The 20,240-nt window shown below is 37.2% G+C and overlaps 1 pseudogene; it reads right to left on the bottom strand.

Annotated features, from left to right (window-relative positions):
• Positions 1-1,369: 1,369 nt before the first annotated feature.
• On the bottom strand, positions 1,370-19,354 carry LOC101552410 (calcium load-activated calcium channel-like; annotated as a pseudogene).
• Positions 19,355-20,240: the final 886 nt, after the last annotated feature.

Consider the following 20,240-nt stretch of genomic DNA (forward strand, 5'->3'; position numbering starts at 1 on the left):
ATGTAGTCGAAGGCCATGCGGGGGGAAGGGTGTTGCGGGCTGAATGAGGGCTAGAGACTGAGCACAGTGGCCACTCAACACCTTAATTGCAAACCACAACAGCTAATTAGAGAGAGAGAACAGAAGGGAATGCCCTGCCACAGTGGCAGGGTAGGGTGGAGGGAGATGGGATTGGGGAGGGTGGGAGGGATGCTGGGTTTACTGGTGGTGGAGAATGGGCACTGGTGAAGGGATGGGTTCCCAAACTTTGTATGAGGGAAGCATGAGCACAAAAGTGTATAAATCTGTAACTGTACCCTCACAGTGTTTCACTAATTAAAAATAAATAAATTTTAAAAATAAATAAAAAATAAAAAATAAAAAAAATTATTTCTCCTTTTCACTATTTTGGTTTTATGCCTTTGTAATTAAATAATTTTGAAGGAATCTAGTTCTGGGACTTGTTCTGCTTCTTGCCTTGTTTTTCAACTGTTGGTAATAATTTGAAGAATAGATTTAGATTCTAAAGTATCCAGATATTTCTCAATTAATGGAGTCCCACAGTGAACATCTTTTATCTTAAAGGTGTGTGTTCATTGTTGTGTGTGTGTTCTTGTATGTGTGTATGTATGTGTGTGTTTAGAAAGAACAAGAGCACTTATTTGATTCTCATGTGAGTATTCTAGTGGAAGTGGCTACAAAGAGCCAGAGTATTTATATTTTTGTTTTTGCTTGCTGATTATATCAATATATTTCAACAATGAGATTAACTCAGGTAGTAATTAACTGGTTTCAGAGCAGAAACAGGGAAGAGAGAAAGACTAGAAATGTCAGTAGGATCTGATAGGTTTGGCAAAATAGATTATTTTTTCCGGTCTAAATTTTTTTATTATACTTTAGGTAGCACGGTTATAGTGGTATTAATGTTTATGGTATTGATGTACAAATTTACTGCATTTCCCAGCACCAAACTGCCCATAACCCACCACCACTTTCCCTCTGTCACCTTTAGTCTGATCTTCATTCCATTTCTTCCTGATCTTTACATGCTCCCCAAGAGCCAATTCCTTGGCATGTGGCCACAGCACAGCCTGATGGTCAGAATGACAGAAAATACCAAGGAAGCAAGACAAAAAAGATGCTACTTGTTCCTCATTACCTCAGCATCACTTGAAAAGATCATACCAACATGCCTGTTTACAAAAAACATGGATGCTATGGCCAAAAGTGCCATGTAATGGGCAGGTACCATACTCAATAATCAGATCAAAACCAGGAATAATGAACTCAATACTGGCCCAGCAATAATGAACTCGATACTAGGGAATGGATGAAGAGTGAAGGCAGCCACTGATTCCAGTCTAATCTGAATACTAGGTTCTTCCCAAGTTCAAAAGAACTTGCTATTAGGGGTGGGGGAGGGGGCAAGGAATCCACCCACCTGATTGGTGGTAGCTTGTGAAGGGACCAGGCAAGAAACTGCTGAATAAACTGGCAAATGGACATGGTGGAGAGGTTATAGAGGGAAATGGAAGCGCCATTCCAGAAGTTTCTGGTGGAAGAGGCTGATGGATGTAGGAGAGAAGGGTGAAAGGGAGCTTGGTCACCACCCTGCCGTCAAATATGAAATTGAACATTACCCTTAAAAGTCAGAAAAACAAAGTCAGTAAAACAAAATCCAATTGTTAACATGGATTTCATGGGAGCCTTCAAGAGATCCTTGAAGAGATTCTTCAGCTTCTCTTCTTGTCTCTCGACTTGCTTCTTCTGTTGCCGACCAGTTGATTCTGTAATGGGTTTCTTCCTCCACAGCTTTTTACTCTGCTTCTCCACTTCTGCCTTCAGCCTCTTGCATTGTCTGTCCTGAAGACCCAAGCTATGGCCTCAGTGAGCAGCGCAGTGCACACCGAGATGAACACCATGAGCAGCGTGTCCTCAAACAGGGTGCTCGTTTCACACTGCCATCTGCCAGGAGTTTCGCGTTTGAAAGCAGAGGAAAAAATAATCCCCCTCTAAAGAAGCCCCCCCCCCCACTCCACACACACACACCCAAACCTCTCTTTTTTTATTTTTCAATCTTCCAAAACTAGATAAAATGTGTGACATGCATAATTATGGTTCAGTTTATTGAATAGGTGTGTAAAAATACATAAGATACATATAAACATCTATTGTCTTGTAAACCAACATCACCTCAACGAAACAGAAAATAAAAACAACGCAATCATGATACTTAAAAATGGGTTTCTGAATGAACTGTTGAATGTCTTTGTTGACATACAAAGTGGGTTTACATTTTCACCATTTTTAGTTACATGATTAGTAGCTTAAAGGCATGCACTTGTGATTATATGTGTGTATGCCGGATCTCTGAATGATTATATATGCTGGATCTCTGAATGACGTAGGTGTAGAAAGGTTGAAAACCACTGAACTGCCGGCCTTGGCTGTAACTGCTCCCAGTCTGGTCTGCGGGGCAGGTGCAGTCTGCGGGATTAGAAGATTGAAAAACACCGATGTAAATAATTGCAGAATTTGCTTAGGGCAAAGATGGTAACCATGTAGCACTTCTGCCACCATTTTTTTCCCTTGTGTGTTCAAGGCAGAAATACAAAAGAATTCTTTTTCCTACTGACCCTCACAGAAGCTTACCTCAAAACCTCAAGTGACAATTCTCCCAAATTGTTCAGACTTGGCACCTGGAAAAGAGATGATTTTCTCTTCCGAATTTAAGGGATACTTGGAAAGACCCTTGTTCCCCTGGCTGGATGGTACTGAGAGGAAAGATTCTAATAAGCTGCAGACAATTCCACAGATTCCTGTCTCTCAGAACTTAATCGCATTTGCATTTGGCTATGATCAGATGGTGGAAACACAAACTCCAAACTGTCAATCAAATTGGTCTTCTTTTCCAACTTTTTCTAAATCGATTTCTTTAAAAAAAAAAACACAACCCTTGGAACATCAGAATTATTCGACTAGTTTTGAAACAATTGTGGTGTTTTATACCTATATGTTACCTTGTACTTAGTAATCTAAAATTCTTTATTGCTGAAAAGTTAGTTTAGGAAGCATGCATATGAATATGTGTGTGAGTGCATGTATATATATGTGTGAACTGAGGTGTTCATAAGATTTGGAGGAGAAAAGATATTTGCTGAAATATATTCTTGATGTTGTCCAGTTTTTGCCTTTAAATATCTGTAGAAAAATTTCCGAAGCAGATAGATTTCTGGCATGTAATTTATCTTCAAAACAGAAATTAAACCTAACCAGTTATAAATCTGAGTTTCTTTCTGAATTAACCATATTGGCATTACCCCAGCTACCTCCTTATGTTCACATGGTTGCTTCCAGACTCTATGTGGAATTTTATGCCTCTGTAGTATCAAATTTGTTAAATGGCATATTTTTATATCAGTAATTTTTATAGCATATTGTTATTCCAGACTTTTACATGCCTCTAATTTATTCTTAACTTCAATATAGCAGTATTGATTTTTTTCTTCTAAGTTTGATGGTATGAACACTTCAGTTGTGATTTAAAGTCATTTCAACACTATCTCTAATTTGTTCTTCGTTTACTTTATGTTCTTTCACAAACTAGATACACGGGTGAGTACAATATTAAGCATTAATGATCTTCTGATCCTCAACTTGTTTTAAATGTCTTTTTGAGAAACATTTAGATTATTTCTTAAAACGATTTAGATAAAATGTTTCTGATGACCTTGTATTTTCAATGACCCTTAAATACAGAATAGAAACAATTTTTTGGCTGTAAATTGAATAGAATCTATGTAAGTTGTCTTAAATCATATTTTTATCTTTTTGGTCCTTTAGTAACAAGGAGTAACTTGGTCATAAACTTTTTCTTCTGTAGTATGGGTCACAGGGTTGGATTTAGGAAAGATTTTGGGCAGTACTTTGTCTAGGTACACATTTCCATGACTGTCAGGATTATGGTCAAAGGTAACATGGATAATGAAGATTGATGAGGTATGTTTTGGTTACTATGTAAATCAAGGCTCACAAGTACAGAAATCAAGAGACTAGTTATCTAGTCTTTGGTCCAAATAGTTTTCATAGAAGATCTGGGCATAAATATTCTGTTCCTTATCTTTTTATTATTGGCATAAAATTATATTAACATGAAAGGAAATTAAAAGGAAGGAGAAAAGTTAAACTAAAAGTCAAATGCTGTTTTCTTTCTTGCTTATATGTAGTTTGTATCCATTTACAGTTATAACGTGTGGTTGTGGTAGAATCATAGTTTTTGATATTTTTATTCTAATGCTAAAGAGCTCATAAAAGCATATTGGTGTTGACACAAAGTACAAATTGTAATAATGTAAAATGTGCATTTTTGTATACCAGTAGAAATTCTTTTGGACTGCTAAATATTGTGTATAAAAGTTTATAAATTATATATAAGCTATAAATAATCAACATATAATCAACTCCTATTCGCCTATCATTCAGTTTTAGATAGGCAGTATTGCCATTAATGTTGAAGGTACCTGAGTGTTTTCCTTCACATACTCTTTGTTGGCTCTCAGTAGTCACATGACAACTACCCTAAATATTATTCTTATTGTACTTTTGATTTTATTTAAAATTTTATCACAAATTTGGTGGAATTCTTAAATACTCTGTAGTGGTGATATTTTTTCATTCAATATTAAGAACCAATAAATTTTTCTCTCAAGTCATATTTATGCTCTATTCATTTGCATGACTATAAAATATTCTATTGTATGAATTAAGCACAATCTGTCATCTTTGGTGAATATGTTAGGTAGTTCTAGTTTTTTCCCATTATAAATAGTAAAGAACATTATAACATACATTCCTATTATACTTATTCAACAGTTTTTGTTTTTTGTTTAAGTCTAGAGTTGACTTTGGTTAGTTATAGATCATGTGCCTCTTCAAATGAATAGTTAATTCCAAATTGCCTTCCAAAGTGGTTGTAATTATGCTTCAATCAGCAATGTATCAAAATTCCTGTTGTTTTACATATTTGTCAATGCTTGATATTAGACAGTATTTTTATTGATTTTTTATATTAGATAGTATTTTTTTGCTATGCTTTTAAATATGTGATGCGTTCTCATTTGATTAAAATATGCAATTTCTCAATTAACAGTGAAGTAGAGTATCCCATGGTTTGTCTTCTAGTGAAGTGATTGATCAAACCTGTTGCGCATATTTCTCTCGGATTTTCGTTTTCCTTATTGGCTTGTAGGAGTGCTTTCTTTTCTTCCTTTTTCTCCACCCTCCCTCTTTCCCTTCCTTTCTTCCTCCTTTCCTCTCCTTTTCTTCTTCTTTCCCTCCCTCCCTTCCATCCTTTCTATCCCTTCCCTCTCTCCCTCCCTGTCTTCCTACCTTCTTCTTCAACTCAAACTGAGGAATTCATACATGCAAGGAGGCTAAGGCTGTACTGCTGAGCTTGAGCCATGCCTACCTCCCCCATAGGACTTTGAATATATCCCAAAGATTAGTGCTTGGGCTTTATGTGTTCAGGTATCTTCTTCCATTCTTTTCCCACTATATTGATATGTTTACTAACAAAGTAAACGTTAATTTTAACGTATTCAAATTAAGAATTTCTCTTTAAAATTCCTGTTCTTTGGTTTTTGTTAAGAAAAGTTTCCCTCTCCAGGTTAAGGATATTCTTTTTATTATTTTTCAAAAATGCCGTAAATCAATCTTTAACAGTTAGGTTTTTAACACACTTGGAATTGACTGTGTTTGACAAGAAATAATTGTATGTTTTCTTTCTTTTTTTAAATAAGGATAACCTGTGAATTCACTTCTTTCCCACTAATTTGCAATGTCAGGTTTATCATAAACCAAGTTTCCATGCATGTGAATATCAGCTTCTGGGCTCTGTAACTTGTACCTTTGGATAATTTGTAATTCTGTAAATATCACATTTTCTTAATTATGTCAATATTTGATATTTGGTAAATCTTGTTTTTCTTCAGAAACATATTGCCTAATATTGGTCCTTTGTTATTCCTTATACATTTTGGAAGCATCTTTTTAAAAATTAATTAAATTTAATTACAGTTTAGAAACATCTTGACAAATTTACTGAAAAAATCTAATGTATTTTATTTAGAATGTTTTTTATTTATTTATTTTTTGCTTTTTGGGTCACACCCAGCAATGCACAGGGGTTACTCCTGGCTCACTCAGGAATTACTCCCTGGTGATGCTCAGAGGACCATATGGGATGCTGGGAATCAAACCCGGGTCGGCTGCATGCAAGGCAAATGCCGTACCCACTGTGTTATCGCTCCAGCCCCTAGAATGTTTTTAATTTGTAGGTTAATTTGAAGAAAATGAACTTTTTTGAATATTGAGTCCTCTAGTCCCATGAATTTGACAAATATTCTTGTTTATTTCTCTCTCCTTTAATGATTTTTATAGTTTTTAAAGAAGTTCTTCAATACTAAATTAGTGCAACTTTTATTAAATTTCCTTGCAATGCTACTGAAAACGGCATTTAAAAATGCACACTCTAGTTATTTATTTCTTCTGTAATAAACATGGGATTAATTTTTATAAATTGACCTTTAGTCCAGAAGAAAAACAATGAAAATTTTCTAATTGTTCATAAATTATTTTGGGTTCTGTCATGTTCAAGAAGCCTTATTTTCAGTCATTGCATTACTGTTTCTTTTCTTTATTAGACAAGTTTGGATTCCCATTTTATTTATCAAAGCAGGGAAGGTGGATGTTTTTCCCTACAGCATAGGCAAAGCTTTCAGTGTTTATCTATGAGTTGTGATGGTTCCCCAGGTTTACAGTGATTATTTCTTATAGCCTTTCTCAAGTTACATTACTGTCACTGTCATCCCGTTGCTCATCGGTTTGCTGGAGCGGGCACCAATAATGTCTCCATTGTGAGACTTGTTGTTACTGTTTTTGGCATATCGAATACGCCATGGGTAGCTTGCCAGGCTCTGCTGTATGGGCGAGATACTCTTGGTAGCTTGCTGGGCTCTCCAAGAGGGGCAGAGGAATCGAAGCCACATGCAAGGTGAACGACCTTCCCACTTCGCTATCGCTCCAGCCCTCAAGTTAACAAGCTTATTTATATTTTTAGATTACTGAAAGATTTTTTCTTTTTTTCTTTTTTTGGGGGGGGGAAAGTTCAGGGGGTATTTAGGGCCTCAGCAGTGCTCAGTACCCCAACTATACTCAGAGCTTACTCCTGGCTCTGTGCTCAGAAATCACACCTGGTGGGGTTAGGGTAAACATATGGGGTGCCAGAGATTGAACCTGGGTAGGCCTCGTGTAAGGCAAGAACCTTAGCCACTATACTATATCTTCGACCTCTATGTTACTGGTTATAAGAAAATTTATTAATGGATGTTAAATTTTTCAATTGTTTTCTTTATAAGATAACCATGTTATTTTCTTCTTTATTAACAAAGAACGATAGGTCTCATTCCCCTGACCCTGGAAGAGCCTCCAATAGTTGGAAAGAAGAGTAAGAAGAGGCTGCTAAAATCTCAGAGTTGAGTGTAATAGAGATGGTACTGGTGCCCACTCGAGTAAATCGATGAACAACAGGATGATAGTGATACAGTGATTAACAAAGAAAATAATATCAATTTTCTAGTATTTAATAACTAACATTTCCCTGGAATAAATGATCTTTTTCACATACTGATAATTATTGCATATTGTTTATTTGTTAGTATGTTTAGGATTATTGCACCCATGTTCTTGATTGAGATTGCTTTGTATTTTTTGACCTCCTGTGTTTTTTGATTTATTGAATCAATGTGAAATATGCAGTTACAAAGTTGCTCATGATTGAGTTTCAGTCATACAGTATTCCAACACCCATCCCATCACCAATGCATGTTTCTCGCCACCAATGTCCCCAGTTTTCCACTTCCTTCCCCTGCCCCATCCCTATAACCTACCTCTATAGCTTGCCTCCATGGCAGATACTTTTTTTCTTTCCCTCTCCCCCTCCCTCTCCCCCCTTTCTTATTTTCCTTTCAGCCACCTGTGGTTTACAATATTGTAACTGAAAGGGTATTGTGCATATTACTCTACTTCCTTTTAGCACCCAGTTTTTGTTCAGAGTGTCATAACTATGTGTTTTTAATTTGTCATTTGTCTTTGTCAGGTTTTAGGATGAAAGTTAAAAGTGAGAAAATATATTGCACACATATTTACTTATTTTTATTCTCTGGAAGTGTATTCATAAGCTTGGAATTTTATTTTTCTTCAATATGTGATGAACTCTCTAGTGAAACTCTCTTGACTGGAGTTTTTTAATGTGTAAACTATATATGATTCAATTTCTTTAATGATCATAAGATTATGCATCTTAAAAAAGGTTAAAAACAATTTTGGAACTCAAAAAAGACTTTTTTACACCAGTCTATATATTTTTTTAAAAAGCTAATGACAATATTCTACTTTTTAAAAAATTTGAGCACAGTTATTTACAAAATTATTCATAGTTGAGTTTTAGGCACTGGTCTAAACTCAACTATTGAGGTTAGTTCCACCACCAGTGTTAACTTCTCTCCACTGGTGATCCCAAGTTCCCTCAAATATCCCTCCACTAACCCCCAACCCCCACCCGCACCTGCCCTCTTGACAGGTACCTTTCTAAGTTCAGTTGTTTAAATTTTGGGTCTCTTGATTTCAATATTGTTGAATCTGTAGTTTGGATATTTGGTTCTATCATTCTTTAATACGACCTTTGTATCTGAATCCCCTGACCTGGCCCTTGTTGTTTTGCATCTGTTTTTTTTTCTCCCCATCTCTCCTACACTATTTCTTTCCTTTTCTTCCCTATATTCTGGGGTCAAGGTTGATCTGGGTATCCCCCTTTAATCATTACATTCCCTCATCCAGTTATCTAAATACCACATATAAGTGATACCATCCTGTGTTTATCCTTCCGTGGCTTCATGTAACATGATGTATTCCAGTTCAACCCATGCTGCTGAGAATTGCATGATTTCATCAGTCCTTACAATTGTGTAGTAGTATTTCCCGCACATATTTCCTTTTCCCTCTGCACTGAATTTTGAATAATTTCTTCAGATTTACATGGAAGTTTATCGATTCTCTTTTCCACTGTGTTTAAACAGTTGTTAAACCCTTCCAATGAGGTTTTTAACTTAAAATAATTTGGGTTGTGGCCCACCCATTAGTGCTCAGGAGCTAGTTCCACCTTAGTATTCTAGAGTTGTTCCTGGTGGTACTTAAGGAACCATATGGTACTGAGAATAAATGGTGCATGCAGCCCATTGGATTAGATCTTCAGCCCTAAAAGACTATAGTTTTGATTCCAGATGTTCTTTTTTGGTCTTTATACCCAAATATAATTTTTGATGACTTATATTTTCAAATCTATTTGTTATAGATCCCAACAGTACTAAATGTTCTTAGCTTTTGTATTTGTTAATTCCAATATTTAAAATCTGATGTTTCAATTCTACTGCAAATTACTTTCCTATGCATTTTGTGAATTTTAACTGTGAATTTTGCCTTGGAGTTTGTCTGTGTAAACTGTCTAAGACTGTGATGAAGATTATTTCTTTTATAAAGAATTTTCAATTGTTTCTGTTGAGAACCTGAGCCATTAACATGTACACAATGCATTTTCTATTTTCAGTTTGAGGTTTAAAAAAATTTATTCCTTTGAAACATATCAAATGATATAATTTGGTGGCTCAAACTCATACAAATGCTGGTTGTCATGATCAGCTTCTTAGGGAGTATTTAAATTTTTTTAAACCTTCTCATAGTAAAGGTTTCACACAAGAAAATATCTTTTTGCTTTTTGTTTGGTTTTTCATTTTTTTTTTGCCTCTCAACCCTCATATGACAAAGAACATTTTATAAAGAAATGGCTAGCCTGTATCTAAGAGAATAAAAATTGATATATCTGTCCATAGACTATTGTGAGTCTTGTGAGTCTTGTTATTGTTTTTGGGATATTGAATGTGCCACGGGTAGCTTGCTAGGCTCTGCCATGAGGACGAGATCCTCTCAAAAGCTTGCCGGGATCTCCGAGAGGGATGGAGGAATCGAACCCATGTTGACCGAGTGCAAGGCAAACGTCCTACCCGCTGTACTATCGCTCCAGCCCCACAATGGAGACGTTACCGGTGCCCACTCGAGCAAATCAATGAGCAACGGGATAACAGTGATACAGTGATACAGTCCACAGACTATCTAAGCTAAGAGTCCCAAGCCTTGTCACTCCAATGTCTATTTTCCTTGAAAAAAATCGCATTCTTCAAATTAAAAATTATTTATTAATTCTAATGAAATCACAGTTAAATACACAGTTTCAAAGCTGTTCATGATTGGGTTTCAGTCATATAATGTTCTTTGAAAGTCTGAGTCCATTTATTTCTGGTTCATACTCATTGTGGGAGATAGACTTTTAAGATGCCAATTTTGAGTTACCCTCTAGATTTCCCACTTCAAACGCTTCTCATGGAAGCTTAAGCTCAGACTGATTTGGCCAAGATTCTCATGGTGAAATCCAGCCTTGAGTTTACTTTTCTTCTATTTCTGTGTGTGTGTTAATTGGAAGCACCATGATTTATAATGATGTTTGTTTCATGCATACAACATTCCAACATTGTGATGTTTATTTTGTGATATTCGTGATATATATATAAACACATATATATCATGATATTTGTGATATTTCTTTCATGCATCCAACATTCCAATATCACACCCTCCACCAGAATATCTCCCTCCCCTCCATCCTCCTCAGGTGGATAACACAGTTCTCAGGTTCTGTTGCCTTTGGTCGTTGTTATTCTTTTACCATACTTTGTGATAACCTACTCTGAGACTCTGATGTGATACAACGGAAAATTACTATAAGAAAAAAATATATAAGAAAAATAAAATCATGCAATTTTCTAGTATATGGATGAAACTAGACGGTGTCATACTGAGTGAATTTAGTCAAAAGCAGAGGGACATATTCAGAATTACATCTGTGAGATTTTACCATCACTTTTTCTGGTTGTTATTTGTTTGTTGGGGGCCATACCTGGTGATGTTCAAAGAATACTCCATCTCAGCACTCAGGGATGACTCCTGATGGTGTGTTGGGGGACCATATGGAACGCCAGGGATGGAGCCTGGGTCAGCCTTGTGCAAGGCAAACACACTATCTGCTGTACTATCTGTCCAATCCTTACTTACACTTAATTTTAAATTTTATCATTATATAACAAATTAATTTCATATGAAATTAATTATAAAATTTATATAGACAATTTTACTTTTAAGTTTTAGTATTTTTGTTTCTTTTAAACTGCTGATCAATTTTGATAACATCAATTCCCATTACAGAAAATAGAGGTTTCAGTAAGTGATTTTAAAATTTTATTTATTTATTTATTTATTTTGCTTTTTGGGTCACACCCAGCGGTGCTCAGGGGTTACTCCTGGCTTTGCACTCAGGAATTGCTCCTGGCGGTGCTTGGAGGACCATATGGGATGCCGAGGATCGAACTCAGGTCGGCCGCGTGCAAGGCAAATGCCCTACCCGCTGTGCTATTGCTCCGGCCCCGAGTAATTTTAAAATTTTAAAATGTCTATTAAGTTGTTTTGGTTTGGGGCCATATTCAGCTGTGCTCAGTGCTCACTCCAGGTTCTGTGCTCAGGAATTACTCCTGGCAGTGCTCAGAAAAATTATATGTGGTGCTAGAAATCAGACCTGGGTACAGGCCTTAACCCCTGTACTGTCTCCCCAGAAACCTCCTAAATCTTTATTCAATTTTTGGGGGTGCATAACTGGCTAGTGAGTTTCTTTCTTTTGTCTGATTTTAGAATACGGACATGTGGCTCAGTGATAGAATGTTTGTTCCTGGCACTACCCCATACTACACAATATAGTCACCAACAAGTGTGATCTTTGGCACAGCACAACAAGGTGGGTGCCCAAATTGTGGGTGCCCTGCAACTAAGTAAATAAACCCTACCAAGACCCCCATCAACTGTGTGACCATGGGCTTTGTAACAGTAGCAACAACAAAAAGAAGGAAAGAAAATCTGATTTAATATGACTGCATAGTATAATAAAGCACCGTGCGTATATGTCCCTATTTATTTTGAAGTTAATATTTTCACATTTATTTGTTTATCTATTTATGTATGTTTAGTTTTAGGGCTACACACAGAAGTCCTGAGGACATGCTTCTGATACTATATTCAGGGATCACTCCTGGCATATTTGGGTGACCATATTCACCCAAATATGTGATGCTGGGATTCAAACCTGGGTCAGCCACATGAGGGAAGGCCCCTTACCCACTGTACTGTATCTCCAACCAAATATTTTCAGTGTTTCAAGTGTTTCTCTACTATAAAAATAGGATAAAAGGTAACAAGTACTAAAGTAAATAATAAAAGAATTTTAAAAAGAAAAGAGAAAAATGAAAAAATAATGGAAATAAAGAAAGAAGAAAAATATAAAAAATACTAAGGTAAGATAAAAGGTACTAAGGCTGGAAAGATAGTTCAATGGGTAGGATGCTTTTCTTGCAAATAACTGACCCATGTTCAATTTCCAGGACCATATATGGCCCCCTGACTCCTCCAGTAATGATCCCTGAGCACAGACCCAGGAGCAATGAGCACTACTGGGTGTGGTATCCCTAATAATATTACCAGAAAAAAATTACTTGTATATCCATGCGTTTTATAGACCTAAGTGGATGTTCATTTAATTCTGTACATTTGGATGACACATTTACCTATTGTGAGAAAGGGAGTGACATAGGCAGGTTTGCATTATAGAAAATATAAAAGAACTGCAGGTAATTGATGCCAAGAACAGTTAATGAGGAAGTCCAGTGAATAATCTACATAAGCTTCCTAAGTATATGAACCAGCTGGAAGCAGAGGAGATTAGAAGACCCGTGCTGAAAGACACTGAAGACTGAGATTTTATAGAAGTTAGTGATGATGGAATGAAAGGGATGGAGAGAACTAGCAAGGGGACTCCAGTATTTCTGAGTTCAGCACATTCATGTTAGGTAACGTCTTTTTCCAAAATAGGAAACGCAGTGTAGCAGTGGATTATGAGTTGATGTGGATTTATGAATTTTGAATTTTTGTCTAGAAATTTCACTGAACTTTCGATATTTGTATCTGGGTGATCTGGGTTAGAGTTAAAGATTTGGGAGCCATGCAGGACCATATGGCAGATGAAATTTGGATCTGGAGTGAGTGTGTCCCAGGAGAGTGTCATGAAAAGACGTAGGGAATCACTACTATTGAAGAAGGCAGATGAATATATAGGATTCAGTTCAAGAGGCAGGAAAATGGTTCCATTCAATTCATCTTTAGACCTTTTATCTTTCTTCTGTGGTCTCTCTCTTGATATTATTGTGGCACTGATAATTTTTTTGTCATTCCAATAGAGAAAAATTGAAACTTTAAGTTATTTGCATGAGTTTTATAATTTATCTTTATATTATAGCATGCCGGGTTTTTAAACATTGTTGAAAAATAATTTGTATATTATAAAATGAGGCCCCCATATAGCCATGCCACCGGACTCCGCACCAGGCTGTTTTACACTTAGGGCACCCCAGAGGGGAGGTGGGTGAGAACCCTCCTTGCCCCAAGGGACCCAGTTCTGGTAACCCACCTCCACTACCCAACCACCACCATGCTCCAGGCCGCTTTCTGGCTTATGACACATTATAAGACACTTCCTACCCATTTTCGATAATTACCACACCATATTTGATGGAGTTCAGACAGTAGGCAACAAATCATAGAGAGTAATATATATATATATATGTGCATATATATATATTTACATACATACCTCTCGGAGAGCTTGGCAAGCTACCGAGAGTATCCTACCCACATGAATAGAGCCTGGCAAGCTACCTGTGTCATATTAGATATGTCAAAAACAACAACAATAGCAGTCCATCGCCTTGTTGGAGAGGATGTGGGGAGAAAGGGACCCTTCTACACTGCTGGTGGGAATGCTGACTGGTTCAGCCCTTTTGGAAAACAATATGGACGATTTTCAAAAAATTAGACATTGAGCTCCCATCTGTCCCAGCAATACCACTGCTGGGAATATATCCCAGAGCAGTTAAAAAGTATAGTCGAAATGACATCTGCACTTATATGTTCATTGCAGCACTGTTTACAATAGCCAGAATCTGGAAAAAACCCGAGTGCCCTAGAACAGATGACTGGTTGAAGAAACTTTGGTACATCTATACAATGGAATACTATGCAGCTGTTAGAAAAAAGGAGGTCATGAAATTTGCGTATAAGTGGATCGGCATGGAAAGTATCATGCTAAGTGAAATGAGTCAGAAAGAGAGAGACAGACATAGAAAGATTGCACTCATCTGTGGAATATAGAATAACAGAGTAGGAGACTAACACCCAAGAATAGAAGAATAGTAGAAATAAGTACCAGGAGGTTGACTCCATGGCTTGGAAGCTGGCCTCATATTCTGGGGAGAGGGCAACTCAGAGAAGGGATCACCAAGTATAATGCGGTTGGAGGCCATGCGGGGGAAGGGTGATGCGGGCTGAATGTGGTCTAGACTGAACACAATGGCCACTCAACACCTCTATTGCGAACCACAACACCTAATGAGAGAGAGAACAAAAGGAAATGCCCTGCCACAGTGGCAGGGTGGGGTGCGGGGAGATGGGATTGGGGAGGGTAAGAGGGATGTTGGGTGTACCGGTGGTGGAGAATGGGCACTGGTGAAGGGATGGGTTCTCAAACTTTGTATGGGGGAAACATGAGCACAAAAATGTATAAATCTGTAACTGTACCCTCATGGTGATTCACTAATTAATTAAAAAGAAATAAATTTAAAAAAAAACCAGTAACAATAGGTCTCATTCCCCTGACCGTGAAAGAGCCTCCAATCATTGGGAAAAACGAGTAAGGAGAGGCTGCTAAAATCTCAGGACTGGGAGGAATAGAGACGTTACTGGTGCCTGCTCAAGTAAATTGTTGAGCAATGGGATGACAGTGATGACAGTGACAGTGATACAGTGAAATTCACCTATTTAAAGTATTTGGTTCTGCATATTTTAGTACATTCACAGAATTATGCAACAATCACCATAATCTAACTTTACAATATTTTCATCATATAGAAGAGAAATCCCCTGCACCCATTAGCAGTTTCAATTACTCCCTTTCTAGCCCTAAATTACCAATAATCTATGTTCTACCTTGTTTTGCCTATTCTAGACATTTTATATAAATGAATCCAGACATAATCTATTGTGACTGACTTATTTAAAAAATCATGATTTTAAACGCATATATCAGAGCATTTAACTTTTAAGTTGGGATTACCAAAATATAGTTTTTGAAAAATTCATGACCCACTTCTTGAGGGTGTCTTTAACAGTCATAGTATACTTACTCAAGACAAACTCAGAAATATTGAAAGAAAGAGGAGGTAGAATCCCCCTTATCCCACTCTCTTATAGGTTGTCTAAAGGATTCTTCTGGCAGTGGGAGGCTTTGAGGACAAAGTCCTTAGTGAAAGGAGATGGGTCACACTGGTGATCAATGTGTGTTAGAATTATGTGTATGAGAACCCATTATTAATAGTATTATAGACCATGGAATCTCAAAAATGAAAAATAAATAAAGGCAGGAGAGATAGTATAGTGCTAAGGCACTTACCTTGTATTCAGCCAACCTGGTTTGATCCCCATGACTGAATATGACCCCCAAGCACTGGCAGAAGCCACCCCGAGGTTCAGATCCAGGAGTAACCCTTAGTATTTGTGGGGTATGATTCAAAAATCATAAATAAAATACATGGTCATCTCTAGTTCCATTTAAGCTGTAGAAAAGGACAGTGTTTCATCTTTTCTTGTAACTGAGCAGTATTTCATTTTGTCTCTATGTGTGTGTGCTCTCCAGTAATAGAATTTTCATGGTGATCATAAGTAATATATTATCACTGTCACTGTCATCCCGTTGCTCATCGATTTGTTCGAGCGGGCACCAGTAACATCTCTCCTTGAGAGACTTATTACTGTTTTTGGCATATCCAATAAGCGACGGGTAGCTTGCCAGGCTCTGCTGTGCGGGCTCGATACTCTCAGTAGCTTCTGGGCTCTCCAAGAGGGACAGAAGAATCGAACACGGGTCAGCCGCATGAAAGGCAAACGCCCTTCCGCTGTGCTATCGCTCCAGCCCAAGTAATATATATATAGATAACAAAATATAAAGATATATAGCAAAATGATGCAATGTTATAAATCAACACTACTTCCAATGTTTAGCAATCATTATGTATAAAAAGAACGATACGCAAAATAGCTTATCAGATGGAAAGCTCAACAGCTGTATGCTGTGCTTTTCTACTCGCATGCTTAAAAATGAACAACTTTGTGATGCAACTAGAATGAGGCACTCTCTATGCTGCAGGAACCCCAAACTCTTGACCACCTACCTATAAGTGACAGTGATTTTTGAGTTGTACTCCAAAGGGGGAATTGACCAGGCCTAGCTTCACGCCTTCACTTCTTCGTGGTTGACAATGTACTTTATTGTGTTCCAATTGGCTTTGGAATGGTCAGCTCGCTGATCATCGCTATGATAAACTGTAGAAATGAAATATATTTAAAGTGTTTGCCTCTTTTTTATTTATTTATTTATTTATTTATTTATTTATTTATTTATTTATTTTTGCTTTTTGGGTCACACCCAGCGATGCTCAGGGGTTACTCCTGGCTTTGCACTCAGGAATTACTCCTGGCGGTGATTGGGGGACCATATGGGATGCCGGGGATCGAACCCGGGTCGGCCGCGTGCAAGGCGAACGCCCTACCCGCTGTGCTATCGCTCCGGCCCCCATAAAATTTTTTTTTCTTTTTGGGTCACACCCAGCGATGCTCAGGGGTTACTCCTGGCTTTGCACTCAGTAATTACTCCTGGCGGTGCTTGGGGGACCATATGGGATGCCGGGGATTGAACCCAGGTCGGCCGCGTGCAAGGCGAACGCCCTACCCGCTGTGCTATCGCTCCGGCCCCTGCCTCTTTTTAAAAAAAAATACAATGCAGCTTTCTGATAGACATTTGCCCTAGAGAAGTGAACAAAAAATGGCAGCTTAGGAAGCTTGCAAAGTATGTGATCTTACCATTGGATAATTGTCCAGGCAGACGTTTCCTTATAGCAGCTGATATTTGAGTTTCCCATTTCCCATCTTACCTGGAGTTCAGTCTGGCTTGAGGAACATGGCCTCAGGGTGATTATGGTTCCTCCAGAATTGAAAGTAGGCCCTCATGAAGGCTGCCACATAACTTGCATTCCAAGTAGATGAATATTTGGTAGGTGGCTTTCTCGAAGGAGGAAGAAGCCAGACATGGCATTCCTCTTCACTATCTGAGGGTGAGAAATTGCCATTGTACTTAGTCTGCAGGGGTGTAATTTCTCTCATAACCAGGCCTCTGAAAACACATTGAAAAAAGTTTAGGGTGTTTTTTGCTGTTGTTATTATTCTGAAATATCACTTGAAGCTTTGTGAAATTATTTCTAATAAAAAGTGGGAAAATACAATTCTGTCATGACTAATATTGCCTAAATATGGTGGTCATTAAAGACTAGAATTCACTTCCACATATCTCTGATTTTCTGAACGAGGTGTGATGACTGTGTCAAGGGTCTGGGCCTGGGACCCCTTCTGTGGATTGAGGTAATTCCAGATCTATTCATAGACAGGAGAATGGATGGAAAATTACCTTCAAATAACATCAACTTAGCTTGAGACCTATCTTAGGTTACTTGGCTTTGGCAAATACCAGTTGTCATATTTTAGCATCTCTTAAATGACAGACTGCATTCTGTATTCAATACAGCCTCCTGTATTAAGGGCATTTATTCAAAAGAAATTGCTTATGAAATCAAAAGAAAAGTGTGATGTTGATTTTGAGAGACATATATTTAAATTGCAGTTATTTTGACAAGTGGATTTATGGGTGATGATCTTTTCTATGTCTCTAATTTTCCCCCAGTTAGTGAGCATTGCTTGGATATTTAAAGTTAAAAACATTTGATAATTCACAGGCATTTAGTTCTCTATTTAATTTGTGTTTTTAATTAATAGCAAGTTGAAAGGATTTTTCATGTTTATTAGTTACTTAATAAACTGTAGATAAATTAAGGTCCCGCATTTTCAGAGGATATGTTACAGTTGGAAGGAAACTCAGCTCCTTTGATTTCAAGGTCCGTCTTCTGAATAGGATCACTAACTTCAGGGACACCATATGACTTTACCAAATTTGAGGCTTATTTATGACTTAGTCTCATAAGAAATATCTCACTTCTTTTTTTTAAAAATCGAGATAAACCTTTGTTTATACGGTGAGATAGACCCTTTAAAGCTAGGTTTCCAACACCCATCCCTCCACCAGTGCACATTTCTCAGCACCAGTGTACCTAGGTTTCCTCCTATTACCCTCCACTGCCCCCCACCCAGCCTGCTTCTATTTTATCTCACCTCTTAAACAAATGAATTTTCTATTCTAGTTTTTTCTCTTTGGTTAAGGTCTTGGTACCTCTTATATGCTTTCTGGCAATATCAAATGTTATATTGTCTCCTCTCAAAGGTTTGTAAATTAAACTTTTAATTAATTTTGAAGGTGGTTTACAAGAGTTGTGTGTGTGAGAGAGAGAGAGAAAGAGAGAGAGAGAATGAGTTTAATCATTGCATAATTAAGCCTATAGAATGAAAGAAGAATTTGGGGTTTGGATCAGACGATCTGGGAGTAATCATACCCTAACTGTGGGTCACTGGGCAAGTTACTTAAAAATTTTAGAACTTTGCACATAAATGGTCAAGAATAGCTACTTCTTAATATCATAAACAAAATTAAATGAGTTGTAAAGAAAACTAACGTATGAGAAATACAAGACTGCCAAATTGAATTTTATATATCTTTTTAGACTCATTTTCTTCTCTAGATCTCAGTATATTTTTAAGTATGTTTATACTAAATTTTTAAAAATCCAGACACCATTTTTTACAGTGCAATTAATAGTGGAATTTCCGACAATGTTTCAACTCTAAACCCACCTTCAGTATCAGTGTCCCTCCATTAATACCTCAGCTTCCCTCTGTCTCCCTTCCCTGCCTCTTTAGCAAACATTGTTTTGATCTAATTATTATAGCTCAGGTCACATGTTTATAATAGTACTGACTCTTATGATTTTGTTATAGACAGTTACCTCACTGCTAGATGGCCAAATGTGTCCACCTCTTCTCCACCTCCACACCCCCGTTTTTCTCCTTTCTTGGCGTTTTCATTTCTGTAATCTAGGGTCAAGGGTTTACCCATCTCCTGTTCCTTTGTCTTGTATACTACAGATAAGTGAGAATATCCAATATTTGTCCTCCTCCTTCTGAATGACTTTGTTTAATATGCTAGCCTCCAGTTCCATCCAACTTACAGTGAACTGCATGCTTTTATCATTCCTTGTGGCTGTGTAGTATCCTATTGTGTTGGATATCACAACTTCATTATCTGCTCACCTGTTGTTTGAAATTTGAGTTGTTCCCATGTCCTAGCTGTGGTACCAAGTTCTGCAATTCATATGCCTTTTAGAAGTAGCATTTTTGTGTTTGGGAACTAGATGTCAGGAAGTGAAATTATTGGGTCATAAGAGTAGAACTCAATATCTTTAAAGGGGCTTAAAAAGGCAGATGTATATCATTGTTGTCTTCATGTTTTCTGTAAAATGCCAACGACATGGGATGGTCACTGATTAGGAAGAACTGGCAGAGCAGGGGAGTATAAATGCAGCCTTCTTTAGAGAACCAGATTAACTTCAATGGATAGGAATGTTCAACCAGTCTCTTGGGATTAGGGAATAGGTCTGTCATGATGTGCCAGGATGGCATATCTTGGACGAGTTTATGATTTACAAACAGTCAAACATATTTTGTCTGGAAGAGAAAAGTATCATTTAATGGAGAGTTTTTGGAGGATGTGTAATGAGAGCTAATTAATTATTGACCTATAAGTTTCCGAAGTCAGAAATTATGTCTATTCTGATTTTGCCTAGACCAGCCCAATAAATATGTTATTTTAAATGTTTTTTTAACATTTGGGTGGTAATTTGTGAATTGTATTGAGCCTTGTATCTATTTTCCTTAATGCTAAGAAATCTTATTTCTCTTGATGCTAAGAAATTTTATTTCCCTTAGTGCTAAGAAATTTCCTG

The sequence above is a fragment of the Sorex araneus genome, chromosome 1 (genome assembly GCF_027595985.1).
Source record: "Sorex araneus isolate mSorAra2 chromosome 1, mSorAra2.pri, whole genome shotgun sequence".
In the NCBI taxonomy this organism is placed as follows: Eukaryota; Metazoa; Chordata; class Mammalia; order Eulipotyphla; family Soricidae; genus Sorex; species Sorex araneus.